The 16,333-nt window shown below is 31.6% G+C and overlaps 1 protein-coding gene and 1 long non-coding RNA gene across 5 annotated transcripts in view; one reads left to right on the forward strand and one right to left on the reverse strand.

Moving 5' to 3' along the window:
• Nucleotides 1-12,803, reverse strand: part of LOC126865082 (cholesterol transporter ABCA5-like) — a 32,213-nt gene extending 19,410 nt beyond the window's left edge. For 2 of the 3 annotated variants that reach the window (XM_050617188.1, XM_050617187.1), the window contains exons 1-2: nucleotides 12,538-12,802; nucleotides 973-1,141 (exon numbers count right to left, since the gene is read on the reverse strand). The gene's annotated coding sequence lies outside the window, so the exon portion shown is untranslated. Of the gene's footprint in view, nucleotides 1-972; nucleotides 1,142-12,537 lie in introns of all 3 variants that reach the window. The other variant, XM_050617189.1, reaches the window with a different exon arrangement.
• Nucleotides 12,804-12,941: 138 nt separating this feature from the next.
• Nucleotides 12,942-16,288, forward strand: LOC126865124 (uncharacterized). 2 transcript variants are annotated; one of them, XR_007689446.1, is made up of 3 exons: nucleotides 14,456-14,747; nucleotides 14,804-14,923; nucleotides 15,173-16,288. It is a non-coding gene; the product is annotated as an uncharacterized LOC126865124 (long non-coding RNA). The 2 variants fall into 2 exon arrangements; XR_007689445.1 differs by lacking the exon at nucleotides 15,173-16,288 and having other exon boundaries at nucleotides 12,942-14,747; nucleotides 14,804-15,115.
• The last annotated feature ends 45 nt before the right edge of the window (nucleotides 16,289-16,333 follow it).

Consider the following 16,333-nt stretch of genomic DNA (forward strand, 5'->3'; position numbering starts at 1 on the left):
AAAGTAGAACTCAAATAGAAGTTCGTTTTATGTATCTATTATGAGACTATAAGGAGTAATATTCTATTGTGAATATTTTATATATTTGTTTATATTATATGTATGCATTCTGTGCATTTTCGTATATTTAAATTTCGCATAATTGCACGAAAATCCGCAGTCGACTTGGTATATACCAAAATAGTTCCTCTTCATCGAAATCATGTTATACGATATACCTGTTTAGAGTTTACACTATGGTTAACGTAGATGCGTGTTCTGTTGAATTAAATGTCTGAAAAGTGATATAACTACTTGTATAAGAATCTATATACATCGATATACACATTTGGTGGATGATTCAAACGTGCCAATTCATCAGGAAATGCATCGACTGTATCCATTTTCGAATTAGAAATCAGTCATTTAGAATATGGCTACATTTTGTAAATTCCTGTGCAAATTGAATAAAATATCTTGTACACTGGTCAATAATCTTTACAGACCTCGATTTTCTCGCAGTTTGCGGTTTTCTACATATATAACAACATCACAAATAAAGTGCAGTTTTCTAAGGATTTTTATACAATATTATTAAAAAAGTAGAATCTCGGTAGAAAATTGTTTAATTTACTAAGCATTATAGAAAACGTTGTATGCTTTGAATATTTTATATATTTTTTCATATTATGTGTGTTCTATGCAATTTTTCACTGTGAAATTTCTATGAATGCACAAAAATACGCAGTCTAATCGCGAGATGAGAAGAAATTGGTGGTAATGGATTGGTTCTTAATTTTTTCCTTAATGTTACGATACACGCAAAATAAGTTTATAAAATATGCGTATAGACTTATCTATGATAACCATAAACACATTGGACTAGTTTTTCTTTTTTCATTGGACAACGAATCGTCGAACTAGATATGTTGTTTATAAAATCTTCAAGAATGCCGATTATATCTAACGATAAAAGTGAAAGGTAACACTCACGTTTGGCTACGATAAAATCAATCCAATCCTCAGGCGACGAACACAATTCGATGAGGAAGCGAGTCGGAGGCCAAGGGGTCGACGTGTTTCGGGATGGACTCTTAGTCCTTCCGGTTTGCTCCATCCATGTGGGCTATGTTCGATTGGAACCAAGGGGTTTGCCTTTCATCTACCAACAAATAACAACGAAAAGGCTCTTTTACTTACTCGTTATGGCTCGTATCAAAGAACGAAGAAGCTTTGTTTCGCGTCGAAGGACTTAATGGCCGAAGGAGAGTAATTTCGCGAAAGATTGAAGTCGATTTTCGATACATAGACATCGTGTAAATGCTGTAAGACGAAGAAGAAATATGATACGGCGGAATGAGCTAATAAAGAAAGGAGAATTTCAATTTTTAGTAGAATGTTTTAAGTACGGGGCATCTTTCGCCGATGGTAAAAATCCCTGTCGACCTTTTACGCAGATGTTTAATATCACAAAAAATTAAGCACCGATTTACCGAAGGATGTTACGTCGATTATTCTTTAAATAATGGATGTTACGATAGAGGAAGAGGAAACGCACGTGGTGCCAGGCTTATTGAGAAAGCACTGCAGATGGTGTGACACCTGGTGAGATCATCGTCGATCGATCATTGGAATAATATGCATGCAGTGATCATCCATTTTATGTTTAAATCTTAGCAAGCCTCTTTTATGTTTGACTCTTAATACTATATAATTGTTGAATTCAATGAAATCATTTGCACACATCATATCTTATATTAGTTTCATGCGTATTTTCATGAAATGGAATTCACAAATTTTGAAACTTGCTGTATTAAAGGTGGAGATAATCAATTCATATATTTAGTTAAAAAATGTCTAACATTTTTTATTTAATCTCATTAGTATTTAATTAACATTTCATTAATATTTTAACATCGTCTTTATTATTAATATTTAATCATTGTATATTAGTATATTAAGATATGAACAATACAACTGAAAATTGTCAATATAATTTCTTGTATCCTTTAAAATATTGTTAAAATGCAATTAGAAACAGGGGGAAACGAATCCACGGATGTCACGTACACGTTCAACAAAAAGTCAGCACACGAAACACGCCACATTTCCTTCGTCCCTGAAACTTGATTCATTCTGTTGAATTGTGCGGAAACGCGAGACTCTAATTGTCTTGATTCGGTATGTTATATCTTCAGCAAACCGTATTTTGCCAGGAATTCTCTTAAAGTACTTCCTCCGTGAAAATATAGAAGATACAGAAATAAAAAATCTGATGGAAAAATGAAAAAAACAAAGCGAAAGGAGCTTCAGAAATTTAACAAATATTAATCTTTATATCGATGTCGACTTTTATATTCCGTGAAAATACGTGAAACTTTCCACTTTATTGTTTTTATTAATAACAGCCTGCATTGTTTATGGAAAATAACGAAAGAATTTCATGTAAATTTAATTGCATAAATTTGTTATTGAAACATTATAAATATTAAAATTTAAACGTTAAAAAAGCGTAATATATTTCTAGAATTCGAACACTGAAGAAATAATTATTAATATATAGATAATATTTATTAAAAACTTAACTCTACAGTAGAACTTATGGCGAATTGAGTTTCATTTCTATAATAGATTAAAAATAAATTACTTTCCTTGGAATAATATCGTATAAGTATTTCTTTCAATTTAATGAAAAAGTATTTTTCTTCCGTTTTTCAATTGCCCCGACTAAAATATTTAATAAGAACTCTTTCTCTAATAGCTTCATTTCCTTGAGATTTCATTTTCTTTCCATCACTTTTTCATCGACCTATTCTTACACACTATCATATCGATAGCCAGTCTAATATCATTTCATTCCTTATACTTCGCTGTGAACTCATATTTATATCATACTTTCTTCCTATTTTTAGAAATAAGACGCAGTCACAAGGCTAACAAAAATTCATTAAAAAATTATTCTATTACAAGATATCCCTTTTCTGTCGATACTTACAAATGTAGACAAAGTAGAGAAGCAGAAAATCGAAAACCCTGTAATTACAGTCACCGATACCTTTACCTTATCAGTATTCTCTTTTACGTCTTATTTCTTTCAAATTGAATTCATTATGCATATCGTATTAAGCAGAGAAATAAAATATAATTAGTGAATTAATTATAAAAAATTGTAAAAATGTAGCTACAAAGAAAATGAAAAATATTTTGCTTGTATTTCGTGATCACAATCATGATCTAAATAATTAGATTCGAAAATGAAACGTTTAGGCTGGTTAGATTAACGCTTAGGCTATAGTTAAAATGATTGAGTGTGGTCATCACGATCTTTCGCCATGAATCGTGGCTTGTTTTATCAACAACGATATCGACAACTCGTGTAGATATCTCATCTTATTATTCTACTTAAGTTTCGAACTCTGACTTGAGATTTAATCAATACACGAAGGCAACACTTTTCTAAGATTCTTATTCAAATCTAGTTCATGAATGGCGATCATTGTTTGTAATCTAAATTTACATAACTCCAATTGTCATTGCATTTCAATTTCATTCTTCAATTCAGAATTACAATATTCACGACATTACGTGTATTATTCATAATGCATAATGCAAAAAATATCGCTGTTCTCATATCACTAAATAAATATAACTATACAGATTCTTTAATCCAAAAACCTTTGATTATTTTTAAAAAATTCTAGTAGTTTCCTTATCGTGAATTCCATAATACAAATATTACTTGACAAAATTTTTATATTACTATATAATAAAGTTTCTTCAATTTCGGTTATTTTTTTAAAAGCTTTGTTTTATTACTAAAACAAGAAATCAATCGGAGAAGCATGAGAAACTAATACACTTTTTATTATTAAAAAAAGCGTCGCATTTTTACATTTTTCCCTATTTCATAAAAACAAATAGAAATGTAATATTTTACAATCTAATTAATTCACTTAATATTTGCAATTTTCCAAAAAGATTGAGATAGGTCAGGTTAGATTTCAACAGTATTTAAACATGTTTAAATAAACAGAAATACTCCCATCGTTTAGAAAATTGTTGATCTTAGCCTATTCTTTTTGGTAAATTTTGAACATTACGCGAATTAAACCTAAAATCTGTCCTTATTTCGTAAAAAAAACCAGAGTTAAATTGTTAAAATTTGAGAATTAAAAATTAAACAGTATAACAACTCATCAAATCCTTCCATTATAAAATCTTCAACTATTTTACAAAATTTCAATTAATTTCATTTTGTTGCAAATTTTGTAATAAAATATTACTGTCTGAACATTCCCATATTTTTCATTCAACAGAACAATACTATTTCTTTGACGATGGCGAAGTAATCAACAAAGAGTGCGTTTGAAATTCATAAATTCCTCCACGTTAACTGTATGACGCAGAAGTTCATCTCTCCGTGGTGCGGAATACAGGGCAGAATTTGTCAAAATTACATTCTTATCGGGAAACCTTGGTTGTTTATAGCGGTGACATGTCGCATGATGAAATGAATAATGAAACATGGCACGATCTGATCGAAGAAAACTCGACCACACACTAGCATTTATATCTGAATTACAATTATTTATATCTACGTTCGTTTGTTATTTAAGCAATTGAGAATACGTGTACTTACAAGCAAACAAAAAATACGCACACACGCATCAAAGAAAGAAAAGAATCCAATATTCCTATGAATTTGACATAACGCAGAAGATAGTGGCTTTTTCTAAATTCTACAAATTAAAATTGATATACTGTTATCGTACGAGTAACGAAGTATTATCTAATTTTATTTTTTTTGCTAATTTCATTTTTCGAAAATTTTTGCCTTTGTGTTATTTCTCTTTATCTAATTTCCCAATTATCTTTTACCATATAATAGCTAAATATATCTGGACAATTATCTTAGCTTTTAAAAGAAAGTAATCTATTTTAATATCTGAAAATAATAAGAAATACAGCTTCTGATACGTAATTATTAATAAATATCACACTTGTAATCAAAAAATATATTTATATCTCTTTACAATATTTTACCATAAATACAACAAATATAAAATAAAAACATTTCTCTGGATTTAAAACTATTAATATAAACATCGTTCATGCCAAGTAAATAACCCCACGATTCCACACGCGCAATATCATATTTCTCAATTTACTTATCCTAACCTATCGCAAACCTAACCCTCTTTGTATCAATTTTCATACGACCTTTTTTCTTAGATGTTCAGCTATTTTATTACTGTTTATTCCTGGAAATTCGTTTCGTTCTTACTTACGTTATTTACATATATAAAATGAAAAAACTTACCATGTCACGATATCGAATTTGTATGCTCACTTTAAGAAGTGCCCGACGAGATGCCCCTAATCGTGTAACTCCGCGTCGGAGAGCACGACGCAAGACTTTTAACGAAGTGGATTTCCCGCGCGTATCCTACCGGATGTAGACACTTGCCGGCGTATAAATAATAAATACGAAATGCACGGGAGACTCTGGCTAGACGAGCAGGGTCTTCACCCCACGACATCGAGGGTTGTCGAGGTAAGGAACGAGCCAGACCAGACAAACCGACGCCATAACGACGCCTGTCGACCAACGCCGAATACAATATAACTGTAATTGCTCGAATTACGTGGCAGTAGCGTTACGATTGTTAATTATTAAATGTCCATTAATCACTAGTCTTTCCTTTCTATTACATAAAGCCGATATAAGTAGATAATATAGTTTCGAATTTAACATTGAGGTTATGAATGTGAATTATATAGGGCATTGACTAATGGAAAATTTATGTTAGAATTTTTAGAGTTTCTTTTCTTTTGTAGAATTTTTTTATGATAAAAATATCCTTATTAAATTAAAGAAATTGAATTCGTTTAATATATACATATGTCTAACGTACTTTAATTATAATTAATGTGCTGCACATATAATCTATGTTAAATTGTTTAAATTTAACAATATTTTATTGCTTTTTGGAATGATTCAACAGCATCCTTTAAGTTTCTTCTAGCTGTTCCATTTTTGAAAATATACAATTTTTAAAGAATTTTGATGAAGATATATTACATATACGTATACATTAAATATATGTATATTTTGTGTAAAATTGTCTAAAAATTAAAAAATCGTTTAATTTCAGATTGTACAATTCCAAACTTTAAATAGTTAAAAGAAGTTTGACATTAATAAAACATTTTCAAAAAAAAAGAAAATAATGAAGTTTAAAAGATCCAATCTTTTCCTTGTCAATATTTCTTTCTCCCACTTGATAAAAAACGAAGAATACTTATCATAAACTCAGAACTGAGTTTATCAAAAAAAAAAAAAAAAAAAAAAACAAATAATAATGATCCATAAAATTCTGGTCAGACAATATTTACTTCGATGGAGAAAAATATCGAAAAATTCGATCAAGAACTCTCTACTGCTCATACTATACCTATAGTAACACGAATATTCCATTGTAGATACACATTGCATCTGTATCCGCATACGTTGTGCAACACATATGTAAAACGACTGTGCATTATCTTCGAACACGATTGGTATTGATGTGTGCACGTCACAGGACAAGAAATGCTGGCTGTTTACAAGGAAGGATCGTTATCTTTTCTATCGTTTTAAAAATATATAAAGAATGAAAGAAAAAATAAAAGAAATAATGGATAAAAAGCTTGATTTATTTCCGTTGCGCAAGCACTGTGTAAATTCGCATATTATCTCACCTTTGCGAATAAACATGAGATATAAGCATACATGATACATCACGTAAATGAGTTTACAAAATAAAAAAAAAGAGAAAGAAAATATATCAAGGTTGTAAGAATTTGTAGAAATAAGACAGGTGGATAATACGGTTATTTGTAACTTGTAATTAGACTTAATAGTTATACTAATACTTGTTTGCAATTTGTAAAATTATTTGGTTATTTGATAGATAATTATGTTATTTATAAAACAATAAATTAGAAAAGAGCCCGAGGGGACTAAGCCTATGAAAAGCGGATTGCGGTGAATTATATTACGATCGTGTTTTTAGATAATTGCTACGTTAGATCTCTATATTAAAACCATTAAACCTTATTTTCTTCAGCACCTTTTAATTCACTTGCTTTGTATATAAGTGTTCGAAATAATTGGAAGAACATTTAATTTTATTTAATGCTTAAGAAATTTCACATATATATAATATATCTATTATATTATCAGTATTTTAATATTCAATACTTTGGGAAGTAATGCAACGGTAAGTTGAACATATGGAAATAGTCACATTGCTATTTATGTAATTAATTCGCTCACTTCAATACGCCTGAAACAAGATCTTCTAATTATTTTAAACGACATACCTTTGTCGCAGCGGTTATATACAGTGATCCATTAAGTAGGGACCAACTTAACACCAGCTACTGCAATTGATGTCGCAAATTAATAACGGATAAGAGACTTTAGAGGACAAACGTGACGTAAGAAGTTTCACTCGCGGAGGTAATTTTTTCCTAGGTCAAATTTTTTTAACGGCGATATTATGGCTCTTGCAATTGAATTATTCGAGAAGATATGCTATGGTGGAAAAAGTTCCACTATAATCCTTTTACACCATCTATATTACGTTTCAAAGCAAGATAACAGCAAATAGTTTTTATGAATCACCCTGTATAACCATTAACGTATTAACTTCTTACACTGTTATTTTAAAAGCTTTTACCCAATGGAACTGATTTAAATTACGAACGAATGACTATCTTTAAGAAGCTCCTTCCGTTCGTCAAGAAGTAAAACTTTGCAACGAACAATGAATGTATAAAGGAAAAATAACAGGATTTAATGGTGGCGAGACAAGGGAAAACGAACAAATCTGCGCGTACATAAGCGTATAATCTCGAAGCACTACAAAGACCTTAGGAGACTGCTTGTTGCAGTGCACTCGTCATACATGTATTCAGGATTAAATCGTGTATGACGAAAATCGTGCAAACTATAGATAGCTAGATAGAACATCTCGTTACAATCCGTACTGTTCTCACGGTAAAAACAGGAACTATCAACGTTAATTCAATGTGAATTTACAAGGTTATGTTTACCTCAAAAAATGACGAATAAGTTGATTCTACTTTATGATAAGTTCCTAACCTATTTTATGAAATATACAGCTTCAGATCTCGAATACGAAATATTTAAACATAAATTCATTTTGTATGAAAGCTGATTCTGAGACTTTAATTTATTCATTGAGGTTATGATAAAAATGTAGGTCCTATAACGTATTTTAATTTTGTTCCAGTCATAAATTTTATGAAACATAAACCTATTTTATAAAACACAAGGTTGATCTTCAACACGAAATATTGAGACTTAATTTAATTTCTTATCGGGGGTTCAAATCTCTAATTTATTTCTAATTTATACTATAATTTGGATTTTACGCAATATTTTCAAGAAACTTCAATTGATGGATCTTATAAAGTATCTTATTTTTGTTCCAATCATTATAGATTTGTAACTCGTTTCATAAGCATAAATAAGTTTGATATCAGATACGAATCTCTGTAACTTCATTTCATTTTAGATCGAGGCTAACATTTCCAATCTATTCATCGACATTATCATAAAAATTCTGATGTTGTAAGTAAAGTATTTTGTTCCTAGGATAAAGAACTATAATGCCAATATTTTTTGTTAAAAGCATTCTTTCTAGTTTTATCCTTAAAGAAAAGAATTCATGAGTAGATTTTCTGAGAAGCTGATCATTATGGATTCACCATTGGGGTAATGCGAAAGCTCTGATCCTATGTCCCATTTCGCTGTTCCCTATAGAGTTCTCCGTTTGCCCAACTTTATTCATTATCCCGTGTTACTTCATGTTCCCGTCACGTAATTCTTAACCTATCATTACGACCGTGGTAAAAAATTAAAATACCAGAATAAAAGAAGGATAATTCAACTGGAAGCTAAATCTTCATTATCAATTTCTTGAAAACGTCAACGATAAGACAGTTCTGTTTCACCGGTTGAGGAGGCTTTATCAGCCGACATCATTTGCATCACAGTTCCTGTATAGGTTCACTAATTCAATCTGTCAGTTGTTATCAATTTCGCTCGTTTATCTGCATTAACCGGCAACATTTCCATTCCACGAATATGTGAAAGGAAGAAACGAATAGAAATAGAGATGTTACCGACGTGCATTTTCTTAAAATATTGATACGCGAAAATTATACGAGGGAAACATGATAAATCTATACTTGACTGGCTGAGAATTATAGTTCACTGTTATTTTTCATAAAATTGTGTTTTACGTTTATTATTATAAGAAATACATTACACTTTTCCAAGTCATGAAAACATATAACGAATAGCAGAGAGTGAAGTTATAACTTAATTAAGAAACTAAAGAAATAATACCTGTGAGAATTGAAATATGTTACATATATAGTTGACAGTGTATTCAATTTTTAAACGAAAGACAATAATAGCTTGTCATGTTTCTCTTCTGTAGTCTTCATTTTTTCCAAGAGTCAAAGGACCGAAATTTTATTCCGCGTTGTCAATTATACACTCGACATTTTCCAGTCTTACTGGTGAAAAAAGAGGCCATAAAGAAGCCGTAAAACATAACTGCGTAAAGGAAGGGGGGTCGATCCGCGAAATGCAAAGAAACATCGCATCGTTTCCATCCGGAAGGTCTAACACCACCAGCTGTGTTCTGTGCGCCAGACGATGGGGGATATTTGCATTGAAAAACTGGTCAAAATTGGATTCTAAGAATTGTGCTTCCTCTGCAATATCTTTGTTCACAGAAAAAGTTAAATAAGAAAAATTGTAACATAATTTGTCAAAAGTTTCCTGAGAATTTATACTTATTCATGTTATTTTCTTACAGTAAATAGAAATGAATAATTTATTTCTTTGAGAAGTTCGATACTAGTCACTAGTCACTACGGATTTTTATGCATTTATAAAAATTTAAGAATTACAAAAACGCACGGAATGCACATAATATAAAAATATATATGTAAAATATCCAAATTATTGCACTCGTTATAATATTTGATGAGTGGAACAAATCATTGTATCTTTAAAACTTTAAATTTGCATAAACATCCGATGTCAGTTTGGTTTTTGAGAATAGAATAGCGTCTTTTATAACACGAAAAAAAGGTCGTGCCAATACTGTGTCCCAAATGCAAAGGATTAACACGGCCCGTAAAGCTTCACAATCTCTGTATAGTTTCCTTTCTCCCTACATACTCTTATTCGCTCCTCCTTACGAAATACTTTACGTGATCCAAACCAAACAGATGAAACTCTTACTAGTATTTTTCACTTGTCACTTTGTTTGTCATCATATTGTCGTAGGTTTTCTGCGAGCACTTTGTGGCTGCACGATTATCGATTTGGAAAACGTAGAGCGGAAAGCACCGGACATGTCTCGTTATATATACTATGTACATATAAAGACCATAAGAGGAAACATAAATGTTAATTTATGACTAAACAAAAGAATTTTCAAAGGTCCAAAGATATAAGTCTTTTAAAGATAACTGATAAATTGATCAAGTTTTATGATCCAATTCCAAAAGTCAAAGATACAATTATTATGACAAGCTCTATTTTAACATCTGCGATACTATAATATTATGATTAGCGATATTTTGACAATTTGAAGCGGACGGAAAAACAAATATATAGACAATTTTGATAATATGGGATTGATTAACAACGTACTGAATCTTAAAACTACTCTATTATAAAAAAGATAGAAAATATGACTTATCGTGCTTTTTTCCTTCATATAGTGTACATAATATATATATATATAGATTTGCTCATAAAAGTGTTGATTTGCTCATAAAAGTAAAATAGAAACCTTCTTTGAATATACTACGTGTGTTATATGACACATTTTGAAATTTCAAATGTTTTATATAACAAAGATAATATATATATAAAAGGTGTTCGAATATTTTCATCAGCTACTGTATTAACGTGATGAGCAATAAAGATGGCTATTCATGCTACATACCAACTTTTAACTAAATGTATCTTGCACTCTAGATATCTGCTAACTTTATATCAGTTTCAAATTTGATCAATATAATCATGATAGTCGTGTTTCATTATATGCTCATAATATTTCAAAATGTTTCATATAACATACATACAAATTTCTTGTCGTAAGTGTCCACATACTTTTGTGAACCAATGTATATTCACGATCATAGAATTTTCGTATGTTGCCCGTGGTCGTTTTTTCGCTTCCTTGTCCTTTTCACAAGCACGAGAAAGAGAGAGAGAGAGAGAGAAAGAGGGAGAGAGAGGGTATCCCAACGTCAAGTCGGGTCTATCGACCGGAGGAGAATCAGAGGGTGGAAGAGGGTCAGAGACGCGGAACCACACTAGAACGAAAATTCCGTCCAATTACCGTTCCTATAATACGCACACGGTGTCGACATACTATATGTCGTATTTGCACACGGTATAACTGGTTACAAGAGACGCGTCACCTTTTATTCAAACGGTCAATGGTATCTAATTCATTTAGGACGCATTTAAAGCAATTATTGCTTTTGCACTGGTACGTAGAGGTCGCTAAACGTCGTACCACATCCTCGTGGTAATAATACCCTCGATCGAGGATAACATCTTTCATCCAATTGTTTCCATCTTATCATACATATGTTGCGATTCGATGAAGAAATTAGGGTCAGTTTTCACTTGGAAATCAATGGTTCTCGAAGGTAACGTGAAGGTTCGTCCCTCACGCTAATATGCACAAAGTACAATGGCTGAAATTGATCTACTATGAAGTCTCGTTTTTCGTACGAATTACTCAACTTACTTTCCTTTCGTGTTTCTGATATCTTATAATTATCCTGATTATTATATTATATTGATCAAACACGAAGATGGAAGATTTACGATTTAATCATGGCTCCGTTGCTAGTCCAAAGTTTCTTTTTGTGAATCGATGCACGATAACATCGCCGATGCAGTACGCAGTACTACACCGGACGTATGTTTCTCGATGCAACGTTCCGATGGAGAGTTCATGTCCCTCTACTGCGTTACGAGACATGTCGAAATGGACAGTTACCCAAAATACACGCGCGCGTACCAACGAACGAAAGCGGAAATTGTAACTGAACCAAGTGAATGAAAGGGTGATTGAAGGATAAAAATATAAACTAATAAAATGGAGAAATAGTAAAATATCGCCAAAAATAGCAAACTACAATTAAGAACATATCTTATACTAAACAAAATATGCTAATGTATATAAAGGAAACAATATAAAATATGGTAAATAAAATAAATATAAAGGAAAAACAATAATAGGGGAGGAGGAAAAACTAGATAGTAGATCCTGCCCCTGTTATCTTTCTTCTCTCTCGTTCAACCATAGCATTCTCACGCTCTCTCTCCCTCTCTCGCAACTCCCGCTTCACTCTTCGTGAAAATCGATTCGCTACCGGCCTGGACAGCAGACCATGTCAAACGTGTACTCAAAAGTATTACCTTTTCCCGCAATGAAACGTTACCTTATCACTGTCTCGTATTAAACTAGCAATCCTCGTACGAAGATCTTCACGGTACGAGTCACAAAAACTCTTCGACCGGCATAACCAGTCTTTGTCTTGCTATCGTTGTATTACTGCTACGAACTTCGCTAAAACACTGAAAAGGCGACCGTTCTGACCGATACAAAGGCAAACGAACGATATCGCGATTTAAACAGCTGCGAGTACGAATAAATGAAAGAAAGTCACGAGCAAACACACCCTAAGTGAACATCCGTCGACCGACGACGCCAGACTGCGCGAGAGCGCCACCTTTACCTTTCTCGCTTGTTCTGCTCCATCCCCACCACTAACCCTTTGTGTCATTCTGCGTTCGCTATCTCACTCTTTCTTCGAGTCGTTATAACTTGCTCCATCTCTTCTCCTTACCACCCTTTGCTCTATCATGTTACTTCCGTTTCGTATTTCGATAGTTTCTTTATACATTATTAATTTTTCTTATTTACTTTATCTTCATATACTATGCTTTTCTTCAGTCTCTTTAATAAACTACAATCTTCAGTTTCTGTTTTTATTACTTTTTATCATATTGTGCGCAATATATGCAGCACTAAGTAGTACAGTTAAATGAAATTTGCCTCTTCAAATGACCATTATTATCCCCCCCAGTTTTTTAAATTAACTTCATGGAATGAGCCTCTAGCTCCTCTTTCACAATTTATATTATTACATACACAATTAATATTATTAAAAAAATTTTACAAGTTTTTAACATCGATAAATTCTCTTAGATAATAACAAGCTCGATAACAAAATAGAAGCTGTACATGCAAACTGTACAAATTGCAAATCGTCTCATTATGCTACCAGATGCAAAATTGTAAAATTATAGAAAAGAACTCTATAACCTATAACTTGCGACTTGTCGATTCATTAATACTATTAGTCGATAAATTGTTGTACAAGAGAACCTTGGTGTGTTACATATATAAAAGAAACAAATATGTCAGATACCTATATCACACTTAATGAAGAATAGATTTAGGATTTCCTAAACATATATATACCTCGATAACTAACCTGATAAGTTAACAAAATACATACATAAAACTATATTTTGTCATCATTCTTTCCTTGTTACGTTTCTTTTAACGTGTTTTTATATTATTTACTTATTTTCTCTACTTCTGTAATGTTTTCGTGGCAACGATCTGTCTTTTTCTATTCTTACTGCCTTCGTTCGCCTTCTCGCTTCGCACCCTGTTCCTAGTCCACGAATCCTGTCTCGATTCGCACATGCGCACAACGCGAAACCGCCGTCGCGAATAAGCCCGCGTCTGCGTTCTTCTAATGTTGTCTGCCTTTCTGTTCCTTTCTCTATTCTTCCACCCCATTCGGTCGAAATCGTCCGTTGAAGTTAGCGTGATCCGAAAGAAATTATCCGTTCGTCCCACCCTTCTATACTTAATAGAAACACGGTGTGTCCGTCTGTCGACGTCAGCCGGTGGACAGCGACATACATTTCCATCCTTCTACCACCCTATCACTATTATTGCGGGGAACGTGACCGCGTGGGGATAAATTATGTATCTCTAAACAAAATGATTGCTTCAACCCCTGACTGTTATCTAAGAGCAAAAAAAACCAAATTAATAAATATAAATAAGAATGAAATTTCTTCCGAAATAAAGTTAATACCTTAGACAAACCATGTTATTTTAGTATATATTTTCTTATTACGTAATCTAGAATTTAATAGTAAAGCTTAGAATAAATTGTTAAAACAAAAAAAGTGATATGTAATTATGAATAGAAGTTACGTTTATTTCAAAATAGAATTATTACTTTGTATAGCTTTCAATATTGTAACATATTCTTATTATATTTACTCAATAATTTTTTATACGGTGAAGAGATGGCGCTGGCAATCGTAATCAAAAAGTATATCGGTGTACCGATAGAAATGATTATTTAATGCGACAGAAATGCGTAACATACGTTCTTACTGTTCTCGTGCCATATGTTACCTCCACACACATGCAATAGTTATCCACATGCAATTACGTTTATGTAAATTCGAACTTATAATTAGATTCGTAAATTCATGATTAAAGCGATTATATAACGTTACTTATTAACGACCAATACTACAATCGCACTGTATGACGGGGACACTTGTTTCGAGAAACAAATTGTGTTTGACAGAGGTCTGAGGGTATTTGCCAATATTCGTAAGTATCTTCGAGCGGTCTTGTATCACTGAACTTTACTATGAACGAATTTTCAGCTTTCGCTAGAGCAATATCGAATATTTGCTTCTGAGGAGTATGGTGCCTACTATATTATTGATGCATTCTCCTTATAGTCTTCTTCTATCCAAGAACTTCGTACTTCAGTGGTTAAAGAAGTATGTATAATGTATTCGTAGCTTTTGTAGTTAACAATATTATGATATTCCTGCAATTATAAACATAAATTGCAACGATTTTATAATATAAAACACGAAAAATTCATAAAAATAAAAGTTGTAGTTATGGAATATTTTTAATGATAGAAATAAATATTCTATGAAATAAAATATGTTTAACGATCGAAAATATATATAAATGTTCATAATGACAATTTTTGTTACTTTTAATCTAATAAAAAATTCCAGTTTCCAGAAAGCTGGAAATCACAAAGTGGCCATAAACACGTACCACATTATCCGACGAATAGTTGGAACGAAATTGTAAGAAAGGATTTATCGAAAGTACAATTGACATTTAGGTGTGGTCTTGTCAAGATATAATCACTAAATTCCGATTAGAAAAACGGCACACCCAAAAAGATTTTGCTATTAAAAATCTAATCAACATCTATCGCTTTACTGATTTCTAAATTAGATATTTTTAATTCAATATACCGATGATTTTATTTTGTTTAATATTTTTATTCATTATATGCTTATAATTTACTATATTTTTCAATCTATTTTAATGAAATAACTGAAAATCGATATTCTTTAAAACCCCATAATCAATAAATAACGGTGCGATAATCGAACATTAATTATCGAATGATAATTATCGAACCACTAATGGCTCGTTTTCATGTTATGAAAATAATTTCCGTCAGATTATCATATGTTGTCACTTGTTATAACCAGATAATAATTTGCTAATTGGCTACTGGTAATTAAATTAACGTTCCCACTCAGCGGTATTTTAGTTACTTGAGAAAGACCTCCTTCTTTCCAAATTGACGGAACATTAAAGGTGCCCGCAGCAAATATAATATTGTTTTAGACAGTAAACCATTACTAAGCAGAAAATTTACTTGAATTATAACTTTGGCAAATCCAATTAAAAAAGTAAACAGTTACTTCATTATAAGTCATATTCATTAACTTTTCTTTCAATAAATTTTTCTATGAACATTACATAACCTGTAATGCTAACTCGCTTATTTTTGCAATGTAACGAAACGTCCATATTACTTTTACCAGAGTAATATAAAATCTGATATAATATCTCAAAAAAATATCTTCGATCTTTGTATTCGTAATAATGTCAGGACATGCGAAAACCATTTCGTATCATCTGTGCGTCATATTTATTCCTCTATCTTCCTCTACCAAATGAAATGTTTCTGAGTCACGTTCAGCGTTTACAAACGCGTATTTGTCACCAAAGAATTTAAAATTAGTTTTATAATAACGGAAAAAGAATTAAATATCACATTATTTCATATTATTTTGTATTAGTCTTTAACAAAAAAGTTATCCCTTGCTTTTTCTACTACATTATACATTGGTACTATACCTGAAAAATAATGT

This window comes from Bombus huntii, chromosome 4, assembly GCF_024542735.1.
Source record: "Bombus huntii isolate Logan2020A chromosome 4, iyBomHunt1.1, whole genome shotgun sequence".
NCBI lineage: Eukaryota > Metazoa > Arthropoda > Insecta > Hymenoptera > Apidae > Bombus > Bombus huntii.